The sequence below is a fragment of the Lissotriton helveticus genome, chromosome 7 (genome assembly GCF_964261635.1).
Source record: "Lissotriton helveticus chromosome 7, aLisHel1.1, whole genome shotgun sequence".
Taxonomy (NCBI): domain Eukaryota; kingdom Metazoa; phylum Chordata; class Amphibia; order Caudata; family Salamandridae; genus Lissotriton; species Lissotriton helveticus.
The window spans coordinates 1,451,025,252-1,451,039,273 of record NC_136068.1 but is presented as its reverse complement, the minus strand read 5'-3'; the positions used below and the strand labels follow the sequence as shown (position 1 = coordinate 1,451,039,273).

The following is a 14,022-nucleotide window of genomic DNA, read 5'->3' as shown; positions in this document are numbered from 1 at the left end:
AAAGTGCTGAATGAACTAGCACGCCAATGGATTACGGATACTGTTAGATATGATGTCCAGTCTGTTATGGAAGTTTTCCGTCAATGGAATGCACCCACTCAGAGATACGTATTCGAAGAGATGTGTGTATATCTGGGCGAAGATTTGGAGACGAATGATCCCAAATACACAATGAACGAACTATGGCGTACACGCTTTAAGTTCTATGAAGGTATGATTATAGGTGCAGATGTTGAGAAAGCGATAGAGTTATTGCTCTCTTATAGGAGTAAGGGAAACGTCTCTAGATCATGTCACGAAGACGATGCACCAGGTGGAAAAAGAGCGAGACAGTACCCCATGAGAGAGGTTCCTCCGGTTTGGAGGGAAGGTGATGCGAATGCGAATCCACCAATTCTGCCTCATTTCCAGCGTGTATGGGTACATGTCCCCTGGAAAAGATCCGAAGTCTTAGCACTCAAGCAGACACTGCCTGATCCTCGTAAAAACCCGACTGGGTATTATAAGGAGTTATCGCAAACTACAAACTCATGTATAATGAATTTAGCGGATATAGACATGTTGTTTGGGAACGTTGTTCCACATCCTTTATGGAGCAAAATACGTCATACGAACCATGACCAAGAACTAGGTGACTCATGGGCGAACATTGCCGCTATAGATGCTAGACAAATAGGTGGTTCTAAACCTGAGCCGTTAATAGCTGAACTTCCCGGTAGAATTATCGCGTACATGAAAACCATAATGCCTGAAGTACGCGTAAACTGGGACAAGCTATCTGCGTGCAAGCAGAAGAAAGATGAGAATGTGTCTGACTTTTTCACAAGATTTGAGGAGACTTTCACCGATCATAGTGGTCAGGATATGGCTACCGAGGGTGGTCAAAGATTGTTTGTAGACAAATTCGTACATAATTTAATCCCTGAACTGTGTAATAAACTGAAAGATTCAGAGAGTGCTTGGGCTGTCTCTACGTCAGCGCAAATTTTAGCTACAGCCCAGTACTACGAAAATAGGCGCAAAGACGAGCTAGATAAAGTCGACAAAAAGACAAAAGATTTAAAAACTAAAGTTCTTCTCCAGCAAGCCTATCAGCCTCGTACGGCTAGTCAGCCCAATTATCAACAACAACAGCAGTATTCGAGAAACGCGCAAGGAAACGAGTTTTCCCATCAGCGTATTGCTTATGGCCCGAATCAATGTGCGTATTGCAAGGAAGAGGGTCACTTTAAAGGTAATTGTCCGGCTCTTGCGCGACGTTTGAGCGGTGCTTCAGGTGTAAGGGGACGAGGTGTTCAACATGCCCATAGAGGTAGGGGCCGTGGAAATTTCACCCAGAATACAACTTCTTTTCCGCCTCAGAATTCGATGAACAGCTTTGACCAACAGAATAATGCATCGTCTAGGTCAGTTCAGTACTATGCTGACGACTATTACACCGAACACGAAAATGAGGGTAACGATTGCTAGGACAGCCATGGACAAAGAGAGGGAGTTGTTTCAGTTCCAGTAGATCAGAATGGACCTTATGTCAAGGTAATTACCTCAGGAGTGTCAGAGCCATTTCTGCTGGATACTGGTGCTACAAAAAGTTCTATCATGCACTCGAAACTTCCTGGCGCACCTTTGTCTGGCGAAATGAATGTTTCAGTAGGTTTCTCTGGCGCCCCTGTTAGAAACCCGATCTCTAGTCCTATATCTCTTTCTATCGGCCCGTGCGAATTAGAAGCACCCCTCATTCTTACAACAGGTTGCGGTGAAAATTTGTTAGGTTTGGATTTGCTAAAAAGGTTATATGCGACTTTGTACTGTTCCCCCTTGGGAGTACAACTTACTTTAGGTAAGAAAGTCATTTCTCCAATGTATTTGTCAAAGGACAATATTCCGACTGAATTGTCATCACTTCCTGATATACTTTGGGCTAATGGCTCCAATGATGTAGGTCGTTTGGAGATAGCACCGTATGTCATAACATTGAAAGCCAACGTTAGGTTGCCACGTATTCCCCAATACAAAATATCTAGCGAATGTGAAAAGGCGTTATTGACGATTGTTTATGACCTGATTGATAAAGACGTCATCGAAGAAACAACAGGAAATGTTTGTAACAGTCCAGTTCTGCCCGTCTTAAAGCGTACTGATCCTTTACAACCACCTGTGTACAGGTTCGTCATCGACCTCAGAGAAGTGAACAAGATAGTTATCCCACAGTTTCCAGTTGTCCCCGACATTACTGCTTTATTGACGATGGTTCCAGCTTCAGCAGCTTGGTTCTCGGTGATTGACCTGAAGAACGCTTTCTTCAGCATCCCGATTGCTGAGGAGAGTAGAGATATTTTTGGATTCAATTTAGGAGGACGAAGCTTCCGCTTCAAGTGCGCTCCTCAAGGCTACTGCGAAAGCCCATCAATATTCAGTCAGGCCCTGAAAACACAACTAGAAACGATTATTCTACCGAATGGTTCAACTCTGATTCAGTACGTAGACGATCTGCTGATCGCTGCAGACATTGAAGAAATTTGCAAACGAGCTACGCTGTCATTATTGCATCACTTATGTAACATGAAGCACAAAGTCTCTCTCTCCAAACTACAATTTTGTCGACAAGAGGTTACCTACCTAGGTCACATCTTGTCGAAGGAGGGAAGGAGACTGACACCAGAAAGAATACAGGCAATTGCAGAACTGAGTGCCCCAAGGACACAGAGAGATGTTCGGGCCTTCTTGGGCATTACATCGTACTGTAGACAATGGATACCGAATTTCTCACTACTAGCTAAACCCTTGCTGGCACTACTCTGTAAAGACACGCCAAATCCTATGCCCTGGTCTGAAGATTGTCAGACGAGTTTCCACGAGTTGCGTGATGCATTATGTTCGGCTCCTGTGTTGGGAAACCCCAACTACAGTAAGCCTTTTACATTATATGTCCATGAGAAGGAAGGTTGTGCATTATCAGTTTTAACACAACAATTTGGGGACAGACAGCGCCCATGCGCGTATTTTTCGGCAACTCTAGACCCTGTGGCTAAAGCCCTACCAAGTTGTCTGAGGGCTACCGCCGCAGCAGCTGTCTGCATTCGACAACCCGCTGGATTAGTCATGAATAATACTCTGATCATTATGGTCCCGCATGCAGTAGACATTTTACTAAACAGGACGAAGACACAACATCTTACTAGCGCTCGACTATCCAGTTACGCACTTACACTGCTAGCAAGTCACATCCACATAAAGAGGTGTGATACACTGAACCCCGCAACGTTATTACCCATTCCGACAGAAACAGACAAGATTGATAACCATGACTGCTGTTTTAGGACAGAAGAAGAGACAAAAGGGAGAGTAGACTTACAGGACACTCCCCTTCCTGAATGCAACGATACTTTATGGGTTGATGGTTCATGTTTCAAGCTGCCGAATGGTGATACGACTGCAGCATATGCCGTAACGACATTACACACCATTATAGAGACCGCGCGCATTTCCCATAATTCTGCACAAGCTGCAGAGCTAATTGCGCTTACCAGAGCATGTGTGTTAGCAAAAGGAAAGCAAGTGAATGTGTACACTGACAGCCAATACGCCTTTGGTGTGGCTCACAGTTTTGGGAGATTGTGGCGTGAACGTGGGTTTCTTACGTCACATGGTGCAAAGATACAACATGGTCAGCTAGTTAATGAGCTCCTCGAGTCACTGACCTTGCCACTACAAGTTGCCATTGTGAAATGCAGTGCACACAAAAAGATTCAGGATGATGTTGGCCGCGGAAATGCATTTGCAGACGAGGTTGCGAAAGAGACTGCAAGGAACACGATGAGTCGGATGTATGTTGTAGGTCCCGCAAGATGGATTACGGATGTGTGAGGACACCATTGAAAGCGTGAAATCTATACAAGCCGAGGCAACTGAGAAAGAGGTGAATGAATGGAGAGAAAGTAAAGGTAGATTAGACGCGAATGGTTGTTGGGTCGAACTGTCAGAACACCAGCGATGGCTATTACCTAACGCATATGTACTTGCAGTAGTAACCATGGCTCATGGAGTTGCGCACATTAGTTCGAGAGGAATCTGTAAAGTATTGGCCCCAGTATGGCAAAATGGTAATATCCCGAAATATGCAGAGAATGTGGTCAGAAACTGTATGGTGTGTTTGAAGTACAATCCCGGTAGGGGAACCCCAACTCCAGCTGGTCATTTTGCGCCTCCAACGTATCCGTTCGAGGTTTTGCAGCTCGATTTCATTCACATGGAGAGATGCAACAATCTGAAGTATGTGCTCGTTGTTGTTTGCGCTTTCTCCAGGTGGGTGGAAGCGTACCCCCTTAAGGACATACTGCCTTCTCGACTGCCAAAGCCCTTGTCAAAGAGTTTTTCCCGAGATTCGGTATGCCTAGAATCGTCTGGAGTGATAATGGAAGTGAATTCGTAGGACGCGTGATGAAGAGAGTGTGTGAGTGTTTAGGCATACAACAAAAGTTTCACTCTGCGAATCACCCCCAATCAGCTGGATTAGTAGAGTGCTACAATGGCACTTTAAAGCTCAAATTAGCCAAGATCCAAGCCTGTACAGGTCTTAAATGGCCTGACGCCTTGCCCCTAGCACTCTTGTCAACCAGAATGACAGTCCATTCCAGGTTAGGACTTAGTCCTCATGAGATAGTGTTTGGCCGCCCAGCCAACGTCTGGGGCGTGCCAAGGCCAAAGAAACTCAGCGAAATAGAGCACCCTGTACTGCTTGACTATTTGTGCGAATTAACAACTAAATTGCGTGTTTTACACCAACAGGTTCACAGCTCCTCTCCGCCAGCCTCTGACGATCCAGGTCACTCCATCGAACCCGGCACGTCGGTCTTGGTGCGGAATTTCCAGCGCACAAACAACGGACAGCCGAGGTGGACCGGACCGTACCTGGTACTTCTTTCCATGAGATCAGCTGTTCGGGTGGAAGGCAAAAATAACTGGGTGCACGGGACCCATTGTAAACGGGTCCCTCTGCCCCTTCCATACGACCGGTGGGTCAACGAAGGAATTGCCGACTCCGAGACAGAATCCATAACTCGCTTCATCCCTTTCAGCGATGCACGTTTTAAAGAAACTGGTACCGAAAAGGAGAGTGATCATATTTTACAAGGACTTGTGCCACCGTCAATGCAGTTGGACACTACCGAACCTGAGACATTGTTTGAAGACCACACCGTACCTGGGAAACAACAATATAATCTAAGGTCAAGACAAAGAGACTAATAAAAAGCAAACTAATGTGATTTCCCTTCCCCCAAGAACTATTTTTTGATTTTTTCAGCTCTCTCACTCTCAGGAAACTTGCTCATTTTTGATTTTCGAACCGCCATCCGGTTCTGCTGCTAGGGTCGCGGTTGAAGTCTGGGGAGTGCAACTGGGGACGTTTAGGTCAACGGTTCTGGTTGGTCCAAGGGAGTTACCCCGGACTGAACAGAGCGCACTCCCTGGCAGAACCAACCTACCACCGCGGGAAGCAACTAGAGGATGGAGTTTCCTAGGGTAAAGAGACCTGCCAGACTCACGGACTTTGAAAAACAATTATGCCCGCTACTGGCCAAAAGAAGTTTTTTGATAATATGTATTTTTATGTTGTGTAGCATAGCAATGTTCTTGACTGGTTATACCCTATTAGTCTTTCAAGTTTCCTTGTTCTCAAATGACACTCGGCCAACTCCTCCTCTCACCCTCTCCACACACTCCTTTCACCCTCTACCTGAACACAAGCCTGCCAGAAGACTCGAATTTGTAAATAACTCATTCATTCAACTTCTACACCAACACCAGTCCATAATGAACACATCGAACTGTTGGGTATGCGGACTCATGCCGCACACGACTGATAAGGGTATCCCATACTTCATCCTGCCTTTCAGTTATTATGGTTCTCTGTGGGCTTTCCAGACCATGTTCCTATTCGCCCTAGAACCATACCCAACCCGTTCTACTGAGAGTGATTCCAGTAACAAGGCACTAGTAGCAGGGATAAGAAATATGAGTAGAGAGTTCGACACCTATCTTACGATTCCCAAAGATGAACTCACTCCGTACACTCGTTGGAACGTAACTAAATATGGGGTTTACCTGAGTAAGAGCCAGACAGCAAAGAAATCCCGCCCAGTTTGGATAGTACCCAGCAGAGGTCACTTATGTTTACAAGGTATCGGTAGGGATCCCAAAGCACAATTAGGAAAGAGTATATGCACGGAAACATATGTGTTCGCTTCCCGAACTTCCCCTATACTATTAGCAGCCAAAGGCACGTATTTCGTCTGCCATGACCAAGCCTACACCTGGTTGCCCCCTGACTTCTCAGGTACATGTTTTATCTCATTTCTGCTGCCTCCCACCTACACGGCCAGAGCAGATTACCATCGGACAAGGACAGCTAGAGGTGTCGTGAGTAAAGACGACACCGCGGGTCAAGAATTCGCTGACTTCGCAAAGGGTTTTCTGCCATTTTGGGGGCCTATGGTGAACAGCAGGAATATTCGCCAGTTATCGAGGATAGTTGAATCCGCCGTGATTACAACGGCCGGAGCCCTTGGCAATTTGACGACCGAACTTCAGTCGGATCAACTTATGATCCTTCAGAACCGAGTTGCCCTAGATATCATACTCGCCGATCGTGGTGGTGTGTGTAGAGTGATCCAATCCAGTTGTTGCATTTTCATCCCTGATAACGCACCGACAGTGTACCAGGCCATCTCTAAGCTACACGTGATATCTGGTTCCCTTCACGTAGAAAAAGGGGACTGGTCCTTACTAGGGTGGTTCTGGGAACTGATCGCTACATGGGGATGGAAAACACTGATCTTCATTGGGATGATCTTAGCACTTCTGTTTATGTTCTGTCTGTGTGTACAGTGCGCTCCTGCACTATGTGGCCTTTGTGCTACCTCATGTGTACGGAAGCCTGTGTCAAGGGACGAACTGAGCAACAGAATGATGCTACAGCAGCATCTCCACGAATTCCTTCATACAGACTAGACTCGGATTAACATGAATTGCCTTATATGAGGGCAAAAGGAGGGTCTGTGGTTCTGAAATTCTGGACCCTACTGTTGTCCCGGTATCGAGGTCCGATACCCATGTCCCGAAACATCAACGTACCATGACGAATTTGGTGTCGACTAACCGATAATGATTAGGACATCATTCCTATGCATTTGCGTCATGATCGAGACATGCTAACACCCCTGAATCGTAGTTTCCGTCCCAACCCCTCAGACTCCATTTTGTAAACGGTATCCATCTTGTGTCTTGCCCTCATGATAAGTCAATTAAAGGTCGAGCTTGATCTAAAAGGACACGTCCACCTTCCCTGACTCCCCCCTGACCTGTCCCAACTGACTCCATTGCCTCCAGCCGAACCTGTTTGGGCAGCTCCTCGCCCAGTGGCCTAATACGATAGCATCAATGCATAACATGCCACAAACCATTCACTACATCCAGATCGTGTTTTCTACACACACGCCTGTCCGCGTTCCCTGTTTATGGCCAGTTTTATGACTAGGAGGTGCCTTCTTTTATTGGGGCTTCACCGATATCTGATGGGAGTTCCGGGCTTGGCTGGGTAATCTATCACGAATTGGACATTAAAATACGGGCTTGCCTACATGACTTCGCTCTTTTGTATTATTGTAGAAATATGTGTATAGCCATATCATAAACTCAAGAATTCTTGCTTGCAGCTATTATTTTTGTATATAAGGAGAAGGCTGGTTCTGTAAAAACGAACAGTCTCCTGAGAACACATGACCCGTGTTTGTCGTGCTTCTAGAACACCTGTTACTTGGTAGCTGCCAATAAAACTTGATCTCTGACTCGACTAGAAGACTCAGTGTTTCTGTGGTCCGGAACAAGGGAGAACTCAGAGGTCTTCGGGTGTTATCCCCTGGCACCAAACGGGTTCCTAAAAACCCGTTACCTCAATTAAAGTAATTTTAGTGGTGGATATGTTATTTGGAGAAGGGTTGGGGAGGGGTAGAAAAGAGGGAAGAGTTTAGAAAGGTTTGTTTTGGGGAATCGGTATAGTAAAAGAGGTGTAAGATGATGCAAGGAGGGGTAGAGTAGGAGAGAGTCTAGAAAGGTTTATTTTGGGGATCATAGTAGTGGTATGGGGTTTGGGGTTAAATGAGAGAGTAGAGGTAGAGGATATATCGTGTGAAGTATAGGCTGAGAAATAGGGAAGTGCATTGGAAATGCTAAAATAGAAGAAAGTGATAAATATATAGATCCATAAGTACATTGAAAGTATATAGATGCATAATGGAGATATGTATATTGGGCAGCATTTCTGGCCCTGGCATTGGTCAGTTTCGAAAGGCTCAAACAGGCAACTGCCCTTGTCCCCTCCGCCCTTAGCTGAGACGCCCTAAGCCTGGCCTTTTATAGCCCTAGTAATCAGGTGACCCCGTCAGCCAATGGGAACCCTAGCCCTAACACTATCCAATCACAACACCAGGCCTAAAAATATATCTCCTAGGAGACAGACAGGCTCAATCCACACTTTGGACTTCTGCAGGTAAAGGCCTCACTAACTTGAAATCTAACAATACTGTTTGAATAAAACTTTACTCCGTCTACTGGTCAAAAAACTCACATGATGCTGCAGCTGAGCTGCCTAACATCAAGTGCTTCTTCCCAAATCCCAATCAATTGCTTAATATTTTGTCATGTTATTTGCCGTAACACACCTAAAGTATTTTGATTTAACTCCCTATAACAATTGATTTTTTCTCATGAAAATCATACTTTGGAAAGCTGAATATGTGTGGACTGGATTCTAACTCACCTTTAATGCTTAATTTCAAAGTGGCCAGCGAATGATGAAGCTGGGGCTTGCAAATGTGAACGAATGAGCCAGTGGAACTTGCTTACCACAATGATGAAGCTGCTAAATGCTGCTTCTAGGCATCGTTTCGGTTTCCACGCCAATGTGTAACAACTAGGGAGTGAGTTTAGATGCGTCCTGCCTCCTAATAGCAGAGAGCTGCGCCAAGATCTCGGAGGCGTTTACTGCATTGGTCCAAGTCTGACTAACTCCCGTCTATTCAACGAAGCCCCAAATGTTGGGTCCACAAGCTTTTAGAGGCAGACTCTTCCAAATAACTCGCACAATGCAGTCCAAGAGGGTTCTCTCTTATTAAACAAATATTGACTTGCTGCAGCCACCAAGGAGTCGGGAAGTCCAACCTGCCTCTCTAGAATAAAATACTGCAGGCCAATCCTTCTTGCTTCTCCCGTGACCGCCGCAGACCACCCAATGCAACGACTGTCGTCTCGTAGCTCCTCGGCCGAATCTCACAGTAGGCCAGGAAGACGGCGCTAAAGAAACATGGAAATAGAAATGGGACTTGGAGGAATCCTATTCTAATGCTGTTCTATGGCGGCCATATTAACCTGGTAACTGTAGAGCGGGCCCGTCATTGGAAGAGGGCATGCTGAGTATGGGCAGCGTTTGCCCGAATAAACACTCGGCATGCTTGGTCAGTTGTATACCGGGCCTGAACTTAGAGCGGTTCACGCCCCCTTTATTTATTTCCTCTCGCCACCGTCAGTTGTGGGGTTTATGTCGAGCCGAATGCCCCACTATTAATTTTTTTTTAGTTTATGCATATTTATATACCGTGGACGTGGACGTTACTCAAAAGTGCTAGATCGCTTTACAAGAGATTTTTGCTTTTCTTTTTTTCTTTTTCTTTTATGCGTTTTTATATAGCGCTGACTTTAACCGAAGGTGTCAGAGCGCTTCACAATAGGAACAGAAATGATACATAAGGAGAAAATTACAAGTGAGCATGTTACAAAAGCAAACGTTACGTTACATGAGGTAATCGTGACAATTGTGCATGTATCAAGAGCAAACAATATGTTACATGAGGAAAAAGAAAAAAAGTGAAGTGTGTGCATGTTACAAAAGCGTACAAAGTAAAAGTAGAGGTATAAAACTGCAATAAAAGGCAGATGCTCAAAACACAAGAACAAACTTTGCATTACATGAGGCAATGGTGGCAATTGTGCATGTATCAGAGACAAACAAAATACAAGAGGTAGCAAACGATTAATTGCACAATGAAAAGTGACGTGTGCATGTTACAAAAAAGTACACAATACAAGTAGAAGTAAAATACTGCAATAAATCGCAGGCACTCAGACTACAAGAACACACTGGGAAGGCACTTCTATAGTCATGGAGAACAGAATTTCCTATTATGGAAGGACTTCCTTCAGATGATAGAGAGGGGGTGAATTAAATTTGGAAGTGTCTTTGAAGGAGGAGAATTTTGACGTCAGTTTTGAAGGCCTGGGAAGAGGTGGCGGTCCGGAGCAGAGGCGAAAGTGAGTTGGAAGTTGATGGAAGTTACAGATTGTTCTAGATGAACAAATTGTACTATAAATAATTTCAAAGGTCGAAAATACAACATACCTAAAACAGAATGTGCAAGAGGTGTATACAGCAGTAAAAAGGTTGAGGTAGTGAAGATGGCTGTGCCAAGAGTTGGTTTGCTATGTCTTAGCTAAAATATCGCTGGAGGAGAAGGGTTTTCAGGTCACTTTTGAAAGTCGCCAGGGAGGTGGTTGTGCCTTGATTGGGAGATACTGAGTTCCACATTCTGGTTGCGCAATCCCAGAAGGATTGTGTGCCAACCAGTGCTTTAAATGGAAATAATAAGTGCAGGTACTCATTAAAATTAGCTAGAGGTGTAGTGAGTGGGCGGGGCTAGGGGCGGGGATAAGGGGCAAGACATGATGATACTTAATGACTTCCATATTAGTTGCAGCAGACACCAAAACACATGATAAATGTGTTTATATAAACAAAGCAGGTTAACTCATTACACAAAATTAAAGAGAAATGAGATAATATGTTAACATTTCCTTTTTTTGCAATAGTTGCACCTTTTTAATGCCATACTGTTAATTGCTGTTGTTTGGCACGTTACTATATATTTTTTAGCACGTGAGTAGGAAGAAACTGAAAATACCCCCACTTCAAACCAAAGCTCTTATGGCACCGAGCAAATGAAGCAAATCATCATGACCCTCCCCAGAAAATATCTCTTGTCTCTTCCATCGATCTACCCATTCATCCTTTCAGCCTACCATTTACCTGCTGATGTCCACCATTTACCCTTTACATTCTGTCGTCTATTCAGTTTTTCATCCATCATTCAGTTTTTCACCATTCCGTCTGTCCACACTTCCTATCCAAACTCATCCATCCATCCATCTTTAAACCTATCCATTCATCCTTTCACTCATCCATCTCTTTATCCACCCTTTCACTCACCCATCAATCCTTTCGCTGATCTATCCATCAACCCTTTCACTCCTTTATACCATCCACCCTTTCATTCCATCCACCCTTTCATTCATCCATCATCCACCCTTTCATCCATCCTCCCTCCCTTTCATTCATCCATACAATCTCTCACTTATCCACCCATCATCCGCCCTTTTATCCAATCATACACCCTCTTTCACCCATCCATCCATCCACTCATCCATCCATCCATTCACTCATCCATCCATTCATCCATCTATACATCCACCCTGGCTCACTCATCCATCCACTCACTCACTCACCCACAAACCCTTCCTACTACGTTATTTATGAACCTTTGTCGCCGAGCAGACATGTACACACAAAGTGCCATCCATTTTCTTTAAAATAACTCCTGAGAGTGTCTTGAGTCTATCTCTTGTTTTTTCTTACAAAAAACAGGCATACAAATGCAGGCAAACACACAAACATAAGCAGACACACAAAAGACTCCGGTATGTTAAAAACCATGTTATACTCATCACCATGACTTTTTTAATTGCCACTGCCAGGGGACTGCCATGATTCCTGTGTTTACGCAAATGCAGAGCATAGTGTGAATGTTGTTGACAGCAGAGGGCCAGAATGGACCCAACTCTGTCAAGCACAGCATGATGGTTAGCACCGGACATTATTGAAATGAGCCCTGCTCAATAGCTCAGCTGGGGCTCAGATCGGGCTACAGAAGTGGCCCATTAGCTGCCAGACATGTTCCACTCCTGCTCATTAGCACTCTCAGCCAATGAGCCTACCTTTTCATGAGTACCGGTACTCTCCTCGGCAGTAGAGACATGCCGGTACTCAGAGTGATAAATTTAAGAAGTGCCGGTACTTAGTACAGGTGAGTACCGGTCCATTTAAAGCACTTGTGCCAACAGTCTTTCCTTTTAAAGGATGGGGGTTCTAGCAACATTGCTTCGATGTTTCACGATGGTCTGGAGCCAGAGCTGCAAACCTTGGAATTGGAGAACCGGGCCCAAGTCTTGGTGTCTGCGTGTCATCCTGCGAATCTTGGCAAATCAATTAATCTCCTCCTACGTAAAAACAGAAATGAATGTGTCCTTGTATAATGTAACTGATGCTAATGTAAAGTACTCCAGTATCAGTGTAATGTGGTCATTCCTTTTGGCCCTGAAGACGAACCATGCTGCCAAGTGTAAAATTCGATTTCAGGGCGGTGAGATGGGTTTTGGGGAGACCATCCAAGAGAGAGTTAGAATAGTCTATTCTGAAGATTACCGGTGTATGAGCAAGAGATTTCTTGCTCTGGAATGTAACAGTGGATTCCCCACAGATGACATAGCTGATAGCAAGTGTTTTTGACCATGGTGCTGATTTGAGGATGTAAGTTGAGCTTTTTGTCTATAAAGACTCCTAGAGATATGGCACTGTCAACAATGCTGGGTTTCTGTTAAGGATGTTGTGTGTGTACATCCAGGATTGAAGCAGAAGTGTTGATTTTGAAGGAGAGATGAGGAGAAATTCAGTTATATCATGGTTTAGCTTTAGATGATGAGCGGTCATCCAGTCATGAACAGAGTTTAGGGAGCTGATGGGATGCAAGATGTATATTTTTGTGAGGAGACCTTTAGATACAGCTGTGTGTCATCTGATTACTGATGATGGAAACTTCCTTGAGAAGGCAGAGATCTTCTAAGTGGCTCAATGTACACTACATGCCCTTCAACGCTAATTCAGGGCACAGTTCCCCGACAGCCCTGTGTCAGACACAAAGTCTCAAAGTCGTTGGCTTGGGACAGGATTTGGGCGCCTATTATACTTCTGACTTCAGGTTGCAACAGGAGCTGCCTCAGGCCACTCAGATGGCACTACAACCGGTGTTGCCAGTGGCAAGGAGTAGGTGGCGTTAGCCGAAGGAGTATCAGTCGGGGTGTTTGGATGCAATGGGACAGTTGCTGAAAGTCCCGGCCCCTGAGAATTCTGGTCTTTCGTTTTCCTCCAGCTGTCTTAATCGTGCCCTCTGATTCCTCCATTTCTCCGTTTGGGTCTAACATTCATTTTCTTCAACCAGGACACACTCCTAGTCACCACTTTGGGGACTCAACAGCTGAAACCAGAGTTCCTTTTACAATAGTGATGATCCATGGCCTTCATTCCACTGGTGTGCGGAACTTTCACCTGACATGTTGATCACGGATGAGGACCTGGTTCCCTGGAGCAATGTCAGACATTGTGGATCGCCGAAGATAGCTGACCCGGTTGTTAGTGTCCCTCCTTCTTTCTTGGGTACTGTCTGGATCGAACATCAGAGCCTACTACAGAGGTTTCGTTAGGATGATATCATTTCCATGCCTGCCTAGCATCATCGCAAGAAGCAAGCATCTTATCGTGCAGTGTGGTCTTCTCCAGTATGTTCGCCGGAACAGGTGTATGCGCATGGTCTTGTTAAAGAATCGCTCTGCATTCCCTATGACCAGAGGCCATTTGGTGTGATCTTCCATTGATGTATCCCTAGATTTTCCAGAATCCCTCTGAACTCCTCTCTCTGGCAGGGAGGTCCATTTTCTGTGCACACATCTACAGGCAGACTAAGGGTTGCAAAAATGTTCTCCAGCAAGGGCCCAACTATACTAAATGACATGGAATCAGTCACTTCCCTCACTGGATATTTCGAAAATCCTTCAATCCATTACCATAGATAGGCGTCCGTT

At 45.0% G+C, this 14,022-nt stretch overlaps 1 protein-coding gene across 2 annotated transcripts in view; it reads right to left on the bottom strand.

Annotated features, from left to right (window-relative positions):
• THAP7 (THAP domain containing 7) overlaps positions 1-9,353 on the bottom strand; it is a 146,873-nt gene extending 137,520 nt beyond the window's left edge. The window contains exon 1 of one of the 2 annotated variants that reach the window (XM_078654813.1): positions 8,819-9,353. The gene's annotated coding sequence lies outside the window, so the exon portion shown is untranslated. The remainder of the gene's footprint in view (positions 1-8,818) is intronic. The other variant, XM_078654814.1, reaches the window with a different exon arrangement.
• Positions 9,354-14,022: the final 4,669 nt, after the last annotated feature.